This window comes from Cnephaeus nilssonii, assembly GCF_951640355.1.
Source record: "Cnephaeus nilssonii genome assembly, chromosome: 14".
Lineage (NCBI taxonomy): Eukaryota > Metazoa > Chordata > Mammalia > Chiroptera > Vespertilionidae > Cnephaeus > Cnephaeus nilssonii.
The window spans coordinates 3,184,545-3,197,889 of NC_137085.1; the positions used below are offsets into that span (position 1 = coordinate 3,184,545).

At 57.1% G+C, this 13,345-nt stretch overlaps 1 protein-coding gene across 2 annotated transcripts in view; it reads left to right on the top strand.

The window, feature by feature from the left end:
* The window catches only part of MED27 (mediator complex subunit 27), a 138,315-nt gene that overhangs the window by 77,444 nt on the left and 47,526 nt on the right, over positions 1–13,345 (top strand). The window lies entirely within an intron of this gene.

Below are 13,345 nucleotides of genomic sequence, written 5' to 3' on the forward strand. Positions count from 1 at the left end.
GCTGCCAGGGGACCAGGAACTACCGCGGGCTGAGTCAGACCCTCGGGATTTACCTCCCTGCCCAGACGGAGCGGGACAGAGCTGTTCAGGGTCCTTTCCTCCACAGGCTCCGAGATCCACAGGCGGTGGCTCACAGCTCTCACCTGAGAGGCCTTTCGTTTCGTGATGGGACAAGTCCCGCTGGCAGATGCCTGCAGTAGAGCTGCGGGCCGGGCGTGTTAGCGTGAGCGTGTAGCTAGCCTTGCAGTGAGCTCTGTCGGTGCCCGCAGGCTGTGGGGTGGCTTTGTGTCTGCACAGCGAGTGGCCTGCGCCAGGGCCCAGGTAAGTCCGAGTTCTGATGGTGACTTACATCTGACATTCCTTTCAGAGAGGCAGGCTCCAGAGCACGGAGCACCTGCAGGAGGTCAGCCATGCACACCTGCAAAGCTGTCTTCTCCTCTCTGGGGGAAAGGTTCAGATCAGACAGATGATCATGACAAGACCAAAGCCAAGAGTAAATGTCCCTTCTCCACCCCCACCCCCCAGACTAGTCCATTAGCAACAGCTTTTCAATTACATTCCAAGTCCTGCCCTCTGTCACCTCGAGTGTGGCCCAGATCCACGCTGCCCCCGCATGCCTGGAGCCTGCAGAATAGTAACTGGCATCTAGGATGCGTGACTGCAGATCCACAGGTAGTTTTCCATTCGGGAGCCCCCATGTAGTGGGAAGGAAGATGGGCTTGGAGCCAGAAGCAGAGCAAGACTCTAGTCATCTGTGCCCTTGGCCATGACCTGACCGTGACCCCTTCATGCCTTTAGGGTTTCTTCCATCAGTGAGGGAGGGCTGGGGCCTTTCGCCCGTGAGGACTGGGATTCCCGGAAGCATGGAGATCTGGTGGCTTCCCACGGATTCTGACTCCAAGTACCGGAGTCGGGAGTCGCGTTCCTGGTGGAGACTGCCGTGAGTGACCTGATGACGGAGGCGGAGGGACTACCTCGGAGCATGCGCTTCGTCTCATTTTGCACTTCCCATTTGCAAGGAGCCGCTGCGCATTTTTGTGGATTCGCAGTGCGTGTCATGGGGATACATTTACGAGAGTTTCCTTGGCGAAGTGCAGTTCTGAAAATAGTACCGTGCCTTTCTGAAATTTTTGAATTAACACCCACAAATTGGAATGGCCCTGGGTTTGTATTTTGAATAAGCTGTGGCATACTGTTTATTCAAGCACGAGATTCTTGCCAGATTAGAAGACAGCGTGAGGAAGTATTCGGTTACGGACGTGACGATGCTGGCCACCTCATATCGAACACCTACTATGGACCAGGCCCTGAGCCTCGCACATGAATCCGCTGTTATTCAGCCGCGCTGCGAATGAGGAAGATACCGTTCTTCTAAGTTTCGCGGATGAGAAACTGAGGTGCGAGAGGGTGAAGCAGTGCCCGGCAGCCCGGAGAGGGCGAGGCCAGAGCTCTGCGACATTCAGGGAGGCCGCCGGCTGCCGCCCCAGCACTCTGCTCCTTCCGCCGTTTAATCTCGTGGGGGTGGCACTACTGTGTTTCTCTCAAGTGAGGAAACTGAGGCACAGAGGTGAGGTGACTTGCCAAGGCCGCATCGCTAGTTAGTGTCAGAGCGAGGGTTTGACTTGGCGTCACCGTCCGGAGCCCATGGTCTTAGCTACATGTCAGGTTCCAGCGGCTGGCGGACCGGCACCGCGTCCTGGCTGTCAGCCATGCCATTAGAAGTGACACCAGAGGAGCAAACGGGTCCTGAGTGAGACCTTTTAACTCCCCACGTTAGGGACATTGAGTGTTACCCTATTGCATGTGGCCTGAAATTCAGCAAAAGCAAGCCGACCTCTTGCCTGGCCACTGAGGCCTGGAGCCTGGGGGCCGTCAGCAGGAGCGCACCCGTCGTCTCCGGTGTCTGAGCCTGTTGCGAAGGATGTGTCCCCCCCCCCCCGTCCCCCCCCCGGATGCCCTCGGCTGCCTCAGCACTGAGGACTCTGACTGTCCCCTGGCGGCTGGGGCCCGGTCACTCCGCACTGGAGCTTTAACACGGAAAGCTGCTCGTTTAAAAAGAGGGTCCCCGGTTTGGTGGGGGGTTGGGGGCGGGGGGACGGTGTCTAAAATTAGTGACATTTTATGAGAAATTGGAGGCAATACCGACCAATGGAGTGGCCTAGGCTTGGTGTGTAAATGGATTCCTCTATGTTTTTGTTAGTTGACCTGTTTTCTTTTTTTTTTTTTTTTTGACCTGTTTTCTTAACTTCGGGTTTGTATGTGAGAAGAGGTGGAGCCCGGCGATACCTCTGAGCACAGGTAGCCCAGACTTTGGTCAACACGGGCCCTGAGACAGCCCAGCTCCGGGTCTCGGCGCTCGGCGGGTGGAGCCAGTAGCTGGGGACGTCTTCAGTGGGTTTTCACTTGAAAAGAACAAATCTGAAATAAATAGACGGGCCCTTGACCTGCTACAGGAAGGCTCCCACTGTGCTTCGTCCCCCAGGCCTCCCCCCGCGCTTGCCGGGGCCACACCGGAGGGGGTCTTCGGAGACGGCGGGCCACAGAGACCACTGGCTGCCGCTCTGTGTGTGCGAGGCGGCGCTCGCGTCTCCACACGCCGGTCACTGGCCGGGGAAGCGCCCGTGGCCGTTCAGCGCTGGGGGCCAAGCTGAAGTTCCGGGGCTGCGGACCGCGAAGCGTGTGTTCTGCACTGGCAGCCGCACTTCAGCAGCTGCTTAAACCTGACCCTTCGGGAGCGAGGGAGAGAGTTTCATGAATAATTTATTTCCGAAGAGAAGATGAAGGGACCTGAACTCTCCCCTTCCCAGCTCTTTTCGACTCGAGTGAAAATAACCTGCGAATGCTCGCGATCAGGCAAATGGAAGGCGTCACGCACACTAGACGTGCGTTCGCGCTGGAAACGGCTGAGCAGGGGCAGCCCTGTAAACACGGCGAGTTTGCACTGAGACCGGCCTGGGCCTGCTGGGAGGCGGGGTGACAGTGCGGAGGCGCATGAGCATAGCGCACGGGAGAGCTGCAGGTGGTCCCCGTGTCCTTGGGCTGCAAAGGACGCCGTCAGAGCGGCCAGGTGCGCCCTCCTCGAGCAGGCCACCTTCTACGAATGACGCGTCCTTGGTTCAGGTTCGAATGGGAGCGTTTGGGGCAGGGGTTGGGCACAATATCACAATGCAACCCCCTCCTGCCCCTTTCTTCTTTCTCCTGTTCTTCTGTCCTTAGCGCCCCCCCCCCCCCCACGGTTTTGTGCTGTGGCCTGTGTGATGTGTGGCCAGAGGGATCGTCCGTGGATGCCGTCTCCATTGACGGCTGTGACATTGAAGGAGTGAGCAAGGGCACCGTGTGCCTGCATACTGCTTCCCAATGGTCGCGCCACCACCCCCCCCCCCCCCCCCCCCCCCGAACAGGCAGTTGTCCTTATCGAGTGATCGCTGGGGTCAGGCCCTGTTCTAACACCTTGTGTAACCCCAACTCCCAATGAAAGACGGCCTTCCGAGCTGTGGTGCCATTTGCACCCTGTGGTGGTGGGACTTTTGCACCCTGTGGTGGTGGGACTCGGCGTGGAGGTCTGACTCCCTGCCCAGGGCGCCAGGGCCCGTCTCCATGCCTGTCCCCATCTGTGCCCCCTCCAGTGCTCAGTCAGACCGAGGCCCTCGTGCTGGGGGGCCAGTGTCCAATGGGGCACTCTCGTTCACTGTCCGTTTCTGACCCCATAACGACTGGGAACACCGGCAAGAACCGAGTGGGAGGAGGGCAGGCAGAGCCACGGCCTCCGCTGCCAGAGCAACGCGTTCGGACCCGCAGCAGACACAGCGAGGGGCCCGGCTGGCGCCCCGCGGAGAAACGAAAGCCAGTACAAAGCGCAGGACGTTCATAAAATAAAGTGCTTTCTCGTGAGGAACAGACAGACCTTTGTTTCAAGAAAGTTCTCAGAAAAGTAGGTAAAATGAAGGTTAGGCATCTGGATAGATAGACGTGAGGGCGCGGACCGTTAGCTGATGGGAAGGCGCAGGCTCCGGCCGGGCCGGGCAGTGAGGACGCGGCGGCCTGGCGGCTGTGGGGGCTGGAACCCTGAGTCCCCGCGGCGGAACCTTGATGGTGCTGCTTGTTTTCTGCTTCTGGCGCTTGGAAAAGGTCAGCTTTCCGGTGGCGGGGCTCTGGTGGAGCCGTCACACTTGAAAAATACCCTCTTGGAACGACCTAAACCTGATTTCTGATCATTCTGTCTTGGAAACTAACCTCAGGGGGTCTTTGTTCTGCATCTGTTCGGGAAAGTTCCACTTGCTCTGTGGTAACGGACTGGGCGTGGCTGCCGGGGATGGCCCGGGGCTGTTACCCCGGAACACTGTCCGAGTGGGTCTGGAACAGCTGGGCGGCGCGAGCGGAAGGGAGGCCTGGCTGGGCAGTGGCCTAGCGGGGCGCGACGCTTCGGCGTTGCCTGGTCATCGCGGCACGGCGTTTTAGAAATGCATGTTCGGTCCTTTAAGGGTTTATTTTTGGAAACTTTCTCACGCACCAGAATAGATGAATCAAGAGCTTTCAGATCAATGCTGGAATGGCATCCAGTCTGCAGAATGGAAAGCAGTCGCCAGTTACCTGAAATCCACAGAATGAAACCCGCTCACCGCTTCCCCCCTCTGCACGAAAGGGAGGCGCGCTGGGCTCTCTACGGAAACGGGAGACGTTTCCCGGGCTTGTTACTTTATTCCAAAGGTGTTTCAGAAAATACCAGAGCAGATAGTATCGAGCGGGGGCAGCTCCGGCCTGGATTGATTTCAGGGCGTGCACGCATACATTTAACCACAGACTCATTATTTCTCCAGAGGCTGGGCCTGAAAACAGATCGAGACGATTTCTCACAACCGTGTGGCGTAATTCCAATTACATTCACGCGATGACCAGAATTTATTGTTGGAAAAGCGAGAGTGGGTAAGAATATTGGAAACGCTACAATGGAACTATACAGTGAAAACTTGGTTACATGCGGCTATAAAAGGCTCCTAACTCTGCCCTTTGGAGGAGTTTTTGGGGGTTTTTAGTGTTACTATGCAGCGCATGTTAAAGGTCTGTAAGAAGGACCAGAGCAGGTTCCGAGTCCAAGTTCTAATCCCGCTTTGCCCACAGCGCCGGAAGGCGTCAGCGAGGCCGCCCGCTCCACTCCGGAGGGGGGGAAGGACCGGAGAGCCCCCGCCTTCAGCCTCAGGGTGACATGCCTCCTGGGGGCTGTTCCAGTTCTTACAGCTGTCAGCCGCCGCGGTGTTTCCAACATGAGTGGGTCCCTGGAGCGCCTCCCGCCTCGGGGAGAAGACCGTGCTGGCAGTGCGCTCTCCCCTGGCCGTCTTCCGGGGCGCAGCAGGCCGTTAGCCTGGGGTGTTGGGGCCCCGTGGACACGGTGGGCGGTGCCGTCTTGGGGGTGAAGGGGTCCAGAAAGCGCTCCTCCGGCTCGAGATTCCTGAGCCGGCCAAGGAAGGCAGCGTTCCGTGTGTGCGCTCTCCTTCCCGGGCCTCGGAGCTGCGCGGAGGCCGGGCAGGCATGGCTCAGTGGAACCTGGAACAGTCTGTCTGCCGGAGCCTCCCACCTGCAGCCGCTCGGAACCCGCATGAACCGCGAGAAGGTTCTGAGCCGCCTAACCGAGCTCAAATGCTTCACGTTGCTTCACAACAAGTAATGTGCTGTTGTGAACTCAACAAAGAAAGCAGCCTTTGGGTTAGGGCGGAAAGATGTCCGAGAACATCGCGGGCAGGAGGACAGGCCGCTCTTAGGTTGCGCTGTGTAACCCAGCAGAGCCCCTCCCGGCGCATTGCCCGGTGCGTGTCCTGCCGCCGCCGCCGGTGCAGCCCATTTCAACGGCCTGCGTCGGTCTGGACGTCAAGAGTTCTGCTCCGTGGGCAGAGCCCTCTCTTCTAGAGGGGCCTCCTGGCTCTCCTGTCACCTGGACCAGAGCAGACCTCTCGAATGCACGTCTCTCGGGTCCCGAACGGCAGCAGGAATAACCCACGGTGACCAGGCAGGTGCCTCCCCGGGCCGCCATTCCTGGCCGCCCACAGCCCCTCTGCGCCGCTGGCTCCATCCAGTTGTGAAGTTTTGCCTGATATTTAACCTCAGTGTTCCCTGCCGGAACTCTCTCTCTCGTTGTTCTCATCGACCAGCGTAATTGACCCGTCTTCGCTGGCCACTTCCATTTGCATGTTTCAGGGGTAACGGAGTCACCTCCTCTGTTAAAGGCGCACTCGCTCCCTGTGGTCACGTCTTTGTGCACCTGTGTCGTCTGTGCCCACCTGCGGTTTGCCATCCCTCCTTGCGAACATTGGTGCTGCGCCTGTTTTTGCCAAATGGAGTGATGACCTATCTCTTCTTCCACACGTCACCTCCCACATGGCACAGTTCCAAGCGACTCATTCACGGGTGATTCTCCAGAGTCCTTGGACAGCTGTGGTCTGAGCAAGAGAAACAGCCTTCATAGTGAGCTATGTCCCTGACTCCTGAGCAGTGTGCTCTGCCCACTTAAATACCATGTGCACACATGTGTGCCTGTGTGTGTGTGTGTGTGTGCACACGCACGCGCGTGCGCCGTTTCACAGGTCAGAGCTGGAGCTACAGCCTTGGTGGGTGGTGCACCAGGTGGTGTTGGGAGCGTTGGACGGAGTGGTTGATACGAGATAACTGAGTGACGGCTGATCTGCTCACTGAGCTGGTCTTACAAGCGTGGTGTCTGGAATCTAAGAACTGAAGGACCTGGCTGCTGTGCTCCTGGCTCCTGTTTCTAAGCCGTTGACATTTAAGTAGTTGTTTGGTCTATTTTGTTGAGATCCTCAAGTGAAAGACGATTGTATTAGGTTTGTGCTCTTTCATTGCATGAGCCCTCTGAGCATCCTGCCCGGCGCGTTGGGGCAGCCTGCTCAGCCACCGCGAATGTTCTCCTGTGAACTCGGGTAGGCAAGGTCCTTCCTGCCAGTTCCCTTGATCACAGATTTGCTCTTTCCTGGGCTTCTTGTCAAGACACTCATCTTCAGTTCCAGTATGTGGTCGCAGTGTCCTTTCCAGCGATAAGTTTCTTCAGGAATTTCTAGTAATGCCACCCCCCAACACACCAGACAGGGTCAAAGTCAGTGTGTTTGATGCCAGTACTTGGAAGAGTTCTGCTGTGAAGATGCTGGTGGATTTTACTAAGATCCATGAGGGCCAGTAGATGCCAATCTCTCAGAGGCTAAGGGTTGGGGCGCTTTGACTGGTTGGATTTTCTAGAATATGACCATGTGCCATTCAAGATGCTTAGTCGTTAGGGCTGTGTAACTGCCTCCTTGTGCACATGGTAAGCTCCTAGGAAACGTGTGTTGCATTACCAGAGCTAGGAGGACCCTTGGAGATCATCTAGTACAAGGAAGAGGAAGCCAGAGCCAGGAAGCCAGAGCCAGGAAGCCAGCGGACCTGCCCACGGAGGCCTGTGGGTGATGAAACGCCCGCTGTGCCCGCTGTCGGGGACCCCACGGGCACTGTACCCGGTGCTGCCCCTCCCCTGCTGTAGGGCTGCAGGGAGCTCAGCGCTGGCCGTCCCCACACGGTAGAGGAAACAGACCCAGTTCCCATCACCCGAGTCCCGGAGGGATACAGGCTCTGCCTCGTCTCCCCAAGACTTACTGACAACCACTTGGTGACCTGCCTTACTTTAAGGGGGTTTCTACACTGTTAACGAATCGTAATGTAAATATCTGTGTTTTCGATGGTCTTAGGCTCTACAGCAGTGGTTCTCAACCTGTGGGTTGCGACCTATAGGTTGAGAACCGCTAGCAGGGTCGCCTAAGACCATCAGAAAACACAGATATTTACATTACGATTCATAACAATAGCAAAATTACAGTTATGAAGTAGCACAAAAATAATTTATGGTTGGGGGTCACCACAACATGAGGAACTGTATTCAAGGGTCGCGGCATTAGAAAGGTTGAGAACCACCGATCTCGGGGATTTTTTTGATGTATTCCTGATTTTCTGCTTGTGCTTAATTCCTGAGACAAGGCTATCCATGACTTCTTAGGACCAGAAGATTATCATCTTTTGGATGAAGTCACCCTTCCAAGCGTCTTTCCTTTTGTGAATCATCTTGGTGACTTTCTTATTTATAAACGATGGGCTCGTTCCCTGAAGTTTCCCCCCTCCCTGGCAGAGGAAAGTTTCCTTGGGTGGGTGCCATGGGGGAGGAGCCAGTAGGCAGGGCTCAGAGGGGGGTGGGGTGAGGTGGGGGTGGGGTGAGCAGAGGGTCAGCTCAGTTCATTTTATTTCTCTGACTTGAGTGTAAGAGAGGTTTGCCAGGGGTTGAAAGACTGCCGTAGACTCTCCGCTCAGGGAGACAGGGTCAGTGTTGGTGGTGGTCTGGTGAGGCCACTGTACACCTGCAGAGGGCGCCCTCTGAGTTTCTCTAGGGCTCTGCACACCACCTCTCCCTGTCTCCAGGGGAGTCCTGCACTTGCTGCCCTGGGAGGAGCGCGTTCTGGCACCATTTAACACCTTTGAACGTGGCGAGGGGGTTGGGGCCGTGGCCGCGGCGGCTGCCTGTGAAAGCCTGTTCTGTGTGGAGAGCCTCCCTCGCCCGCCCAGCTGCCTTTCCGACTCCCGTGGAGTCCGCTCCGTGCTGGATCACCCGCGGCCTGGCCTCGGCATTGCGGACCTGACACCCCTCCTGGGCCGCTTCCCGCTGCGCTCCTCGCCAGCTCCAGGTGTAGGCACGAAACCTTTTTTTTTTTAAGGTATAAAAGTGAGGATTTATTTAGAGTGGGGGGAAAAAATCACCAGTTTTCAAAGCCAAGCAAAACCTTTTTGAAACCAAGCTGTTTTATTGCCTGCCTTTTTTTTTTTTAATCCTCACCTGAGAATATGTTTTATTATTTTGAGAGAGAGAGAGAGAAACATGGATGTGAGAGAAAAACATCGACAGGTTGCCTCCCGTACGCAGCCCAACTAGGCATGGAACCTGCAACCTTTTGGTGTGCGGGGCGACGCTCCGACCCACTGAGCCACCCAGCCAGGGCTGCGACCTGCCTTACTTTAAGGGGTTTCTACACTCAGTCATTTGCAACCACCTATAGGAGTTTCGCCATAATCTTTGACCAGCTGTTCTATTATCTGCATGATGTTTTTCTTTCAATAAACTCATGTTTTAAACAGCGTCATTCTAGGAGGTGACGTCTATGCACTCCTGGGTTTCAGTGGCTAGTTACGTGTTTTTCTGTGTACGTGTATATTTGAATGAAAAATGCCCTCCCATAGGTGTGCGTCGCCTCCCGCACCGCTTTGTGAGTGTGCCTGTCACACTCTGGAAATGGTTAGTCTGGGTCAATGTGACTGTGACTGAACTTAGAGGGAAAAGCAGACTAGCACTTGACAGTGTCCGAGAAGGAATGCCTGGGGCCCGCAGCGTAGGTGCTGGACCCGAGGGAGAAGGGGGAAGTAAGAGGAGCAGAGAGGCCTCTGGGTAACTTTCTCAGGGGGCAGATCTCTCCGTTTGACCCCATGTTCTGTGTGAATGCCTTCACTGTCAAAACTGGCCACATCCACAGCTCAGCATGCCAGGGAGTATTTGTTTCATGAACTGAGTGTGTGTAAAGTTTTATTTTGTTACCAATTTAGAATATTCATACCACTGTTACCCTCAATTAACGTAAACATTTTTCAGTTTCCCGTATTTCTTATTCCAGCCATTCCAAAGGCGCAGGCAGGGGAGCCAGCGTCCTCAGCTGTCCCCCTGGGCAGGCAGCCTGTTGTGTGTCCGTCCCGGTCCCTTTCTCACCGTGTGACGTGACCTGCTCCCACATTCCTCACCGCCCCTGAGCCCCAAGGGTCGCCTCGCCAGGCCTGACGGGATGACTGACTGAATACCTGTCGGCGCTCAGGATGGGTGTTTTCCTTGTTGGGTGTTTTTTTCTCCATAACATCTGAGAGCTCGCAGCGGACAGAGGTGTTGAATGAAAGTGTAATTCTTTCCCAGGCTTAACACATTGCTTAAATGTTTTAGGGAAAACGGGGCCCACAGATATCTGAATACATTTTTAGTGCAAAAACAGATTTATAAAACGTCCGCCCTCCAGTTATTAGTAAAAATAAAATGCAAAGCAGGTGTTTACTATTTGCCCCTTCCTGTTACTTAGCAACTTTGCGCATGAATTGCGAGTCATAAAGTAAAAACCCAACAGGAGGTTGGAAGGGATCTTAGTTGTCGTGTTTTTCTGGAAATGAGCCTGTGGCCTTTAAGGCAAAGGGTGTGCAGAGGCAGTGGGAGCCCCGCGGGCCGATCCCCAGCACCTGTGTCCCTGGCCCCCTGAGTCCTGCAGGCTGGCCCCCAGCACCTGTGTCCCGGGCCCCTGAGTCCTGCAGGCTGGCCCCCAGCACCTGTGTCCCTGGCCCCCTGAGTCCTGCAGGCTGGCCCCCAGCACCTGTGTCCCGGGCCCCTGAGTCCTGCAGGCTGGGCCCCAGCACCTGTGTCCCGGGCCCCTGAGTCCTGCAGGCTGGCCCCCAGCACCTGTGTCCCGGGCCCCTGAGTCCTGCAGGCTGGCCCCCAGCACCTGTGTCCCGGGCCCCTGAGTCCTGCAGGCTGGGCCCCAGCACCTGTGTCCCGGGCCCCTGAGTCCTGCAGGCTGGGCCCCAGCACCTGTGTCCCGGGCCCCTGAGTCCTGCAGGCTGGCCCACAGCACCTGTCTTCCTGGCCTTGACAGCCCACTGCTGAGGTGGCCAGTGTCCTTAGCGAGGCTGTGGAGTTTCTGCCTGCCTCTCCCTGGACGAGAATCACAGTAGGTGGTCTCAGGAGCTCTTTCTCTGTCTCTGATGCATCTAGTCTTGTTTGTGATGTGCAGTTTAGAACCTACTTCTTTCTAAGAGAATAAGAAATCTTTCACGGACATGACAAGATATTTTACCAAGTGGAGAAGTTTGACCTCAGATTCCAGGCGTTCTTCATCACATTGAGATCGATAGTTGTAGTTTGGGGCAGCCGCATCCTCGGGGGGCATTAACCCAGCCCCCCTCTGTCTCCACGCGCTGGCAGAGCCTCTGGTGCCACCATTCTGGACGGTGTTGGGGAGAGCCTTAACTCACTCAGATCGCGCAAGGGCCGTCCCCAGCATCACCTCGCCCCCAAATGCGGCTGACTAACAGGCCCTGCTGGGCTCGGAGTTGGCAGGGGGCGCTGGACAGTGCGCGCCCGCACGGCGTGGGCTAAGTGCCACGGAAGCTGGTTTGAGCGGCTCAGCATCCCCCTCACACGGGATCGCTGGCTGGAGTCCAGACTGGTTGGTGTGTTTTTTTCTTTTGAGGAAAGGTCAGACTTCAGAGAACGGAGCCATCTGTCCAGCAAGTTGTCTTAAGGCTTTAATAACAAGTAGTTTGCAATATGTTTTAATGTGTGGAGTGGACGGTTTGTGTTTGTGAGGCCGGTCTCTTTAGAAATGTCTTCCACAGCCCGTGTAGCTATGGCTTTGGTGTTGTGACCCCGTTTGCGGTGCGCAGCTTCGTGCTGCTGTTTTCGCAGAATTAAGTGGTTGGTTGGAAGCGGCGTTCGGGTGGCCGGGTGCTGCGGGCAGAGGCGGCGCCGGGCCCGGTGCTCTGAGGCTGTGCCGGCTCCGCTGCCGGGGCGGCTCTCTGGCTGCCGTGGTCACTGACTTTTGATGCCTCACGTAACGGACTCGCCCAACACCTCACGTCTGCTGACACCTGCCTCTGGGTTGTTTCGTGACTGCCTCGCCCGGTCCGCGCTGGCTTCCCGTCCCGCCTGCTCAGCTCAGCGGGTGTGGAAGGAGAGCGTGGAGGGCACCAGGCCCATGGCAAGGAGCGGGACGCAGCATCGAGGGCGGCATCCTGCGACCCCCGGAGAGTCCTGTTGGGAAGAGAGACACTAAACAATCACCGGGAAGACTGCTTCATTACAGCCGGGACAGGAGACCCAGAAGAGAATAGGAAGTGCTGGAGGGTCAGATGAGATGCTCCGGCTGATGGGCCGCAGGGAGTGTCATTGAAGTGGGAACCCAAAGACATGGAGCGGGAGCAGGCCTGACCTGGACGTGGGGGGCGTTGTGAGCAGCATCCTCCGGGCACAGGATGCAGAGTGCATGGGGTGCAGGCGGTACGAGGGGCGCAAGCTGCCCAGGTCACCCTAGGAGGCGGAGGCGGAGGTGGAGGCCGGGCCAGGGGAGCAGAGGCGGAGGTGGAGGCCGGGCCAGGGGGAGCAGAGGTGGAGGTGGAGGCCGGGCCAGGGGGAGCAGAGGGGGAGGTGGAGGCCGGGCCAGGGGGAGCAGAGGGGGAGGTGGAGGCCGGGCCAGGGGAGCAGTGGCGGCCGCTGGGCCGCAGGGCCTCCTTGGCCATCCGAGGACTTGCACTGGCGCTCAGCACTGAGCCACGGCGCCTCATCCAGGAGGCAGAGAGCAGGCAAGTGCGGCTGTGGAGGCAGAAACGGTCCCTCACGTCCCGCGCCCTCCAAGGTCACGGAAGCGGGTCCTAGACCTTGTTGGGAAGTTTAACAGGGAGACGGTTGTTTATAAACAAACACTGCCCTTGGGCTTCATCATGGAAGAATGACGCTAAGATCATCGACTCTTAGACTCATTGCCCCCCCTTCTGTCTTCCTGCAACCTTTTTTTTCTAAAATTAAAATAGCTTTATTGAAAAAGACACTTTCCCATTCAGAGGGAACAGAGAAGAAAGCAGATACCTCAGCTCTAGCCAGTCTAGCGCAGCTCTCCTGAACCTGGGCTCTGCGCGGATGGGAAGGGGCTGCGGAGCTGGGACAGCGGCCTGGACAGCCTGTGCGGGCTGTGCTTTCGCTTGCAGCCCATCCTCCAAGGACCTGGACCCAAGGAAGAGTTAGCGGCCGGCCAAGAAGTCAGGGAAGCCAGCGTGTCACCGGCTCGCGCAAAGCCTGTAGGTTGGGAGGAAATACCTGTGTGTCTCCCACGGGCTGATGGGGTGGTTGGGTGGAGACACTGCAGCCCCAGGTGGGCAGGGGGGATGGAGACCACCGCATGGAGATGCCGCTGGGTCCCCAGACTGAGAGGGATGCTGGACGAGAGGACCTCCGAGGTCCCAGGGCTCTTTAAATGGGGGACATTTAAAGGGGCAGGCCAAGCCACTTGAAAGCAGAAGAGAACGCGGTGAGAAGTCTGAGAGTGGCCTGCTTGCTTCCGATCCGCAGCGACGGGGAAGCAGTTGATTCTGCGCTGAGCCCCAAGGACGCCTTAGCGACCTGGAGAAGAAGCCGCTGGGTGTCCTGGGAGAATGGGGGGAGCCCAGCGGGAGTCCGATGGAGCAGAACAGGACCGGAGGTGGGGTTCTTCCGTTGTTCAAAGTGAACTTCGGCCTGAAAATACTC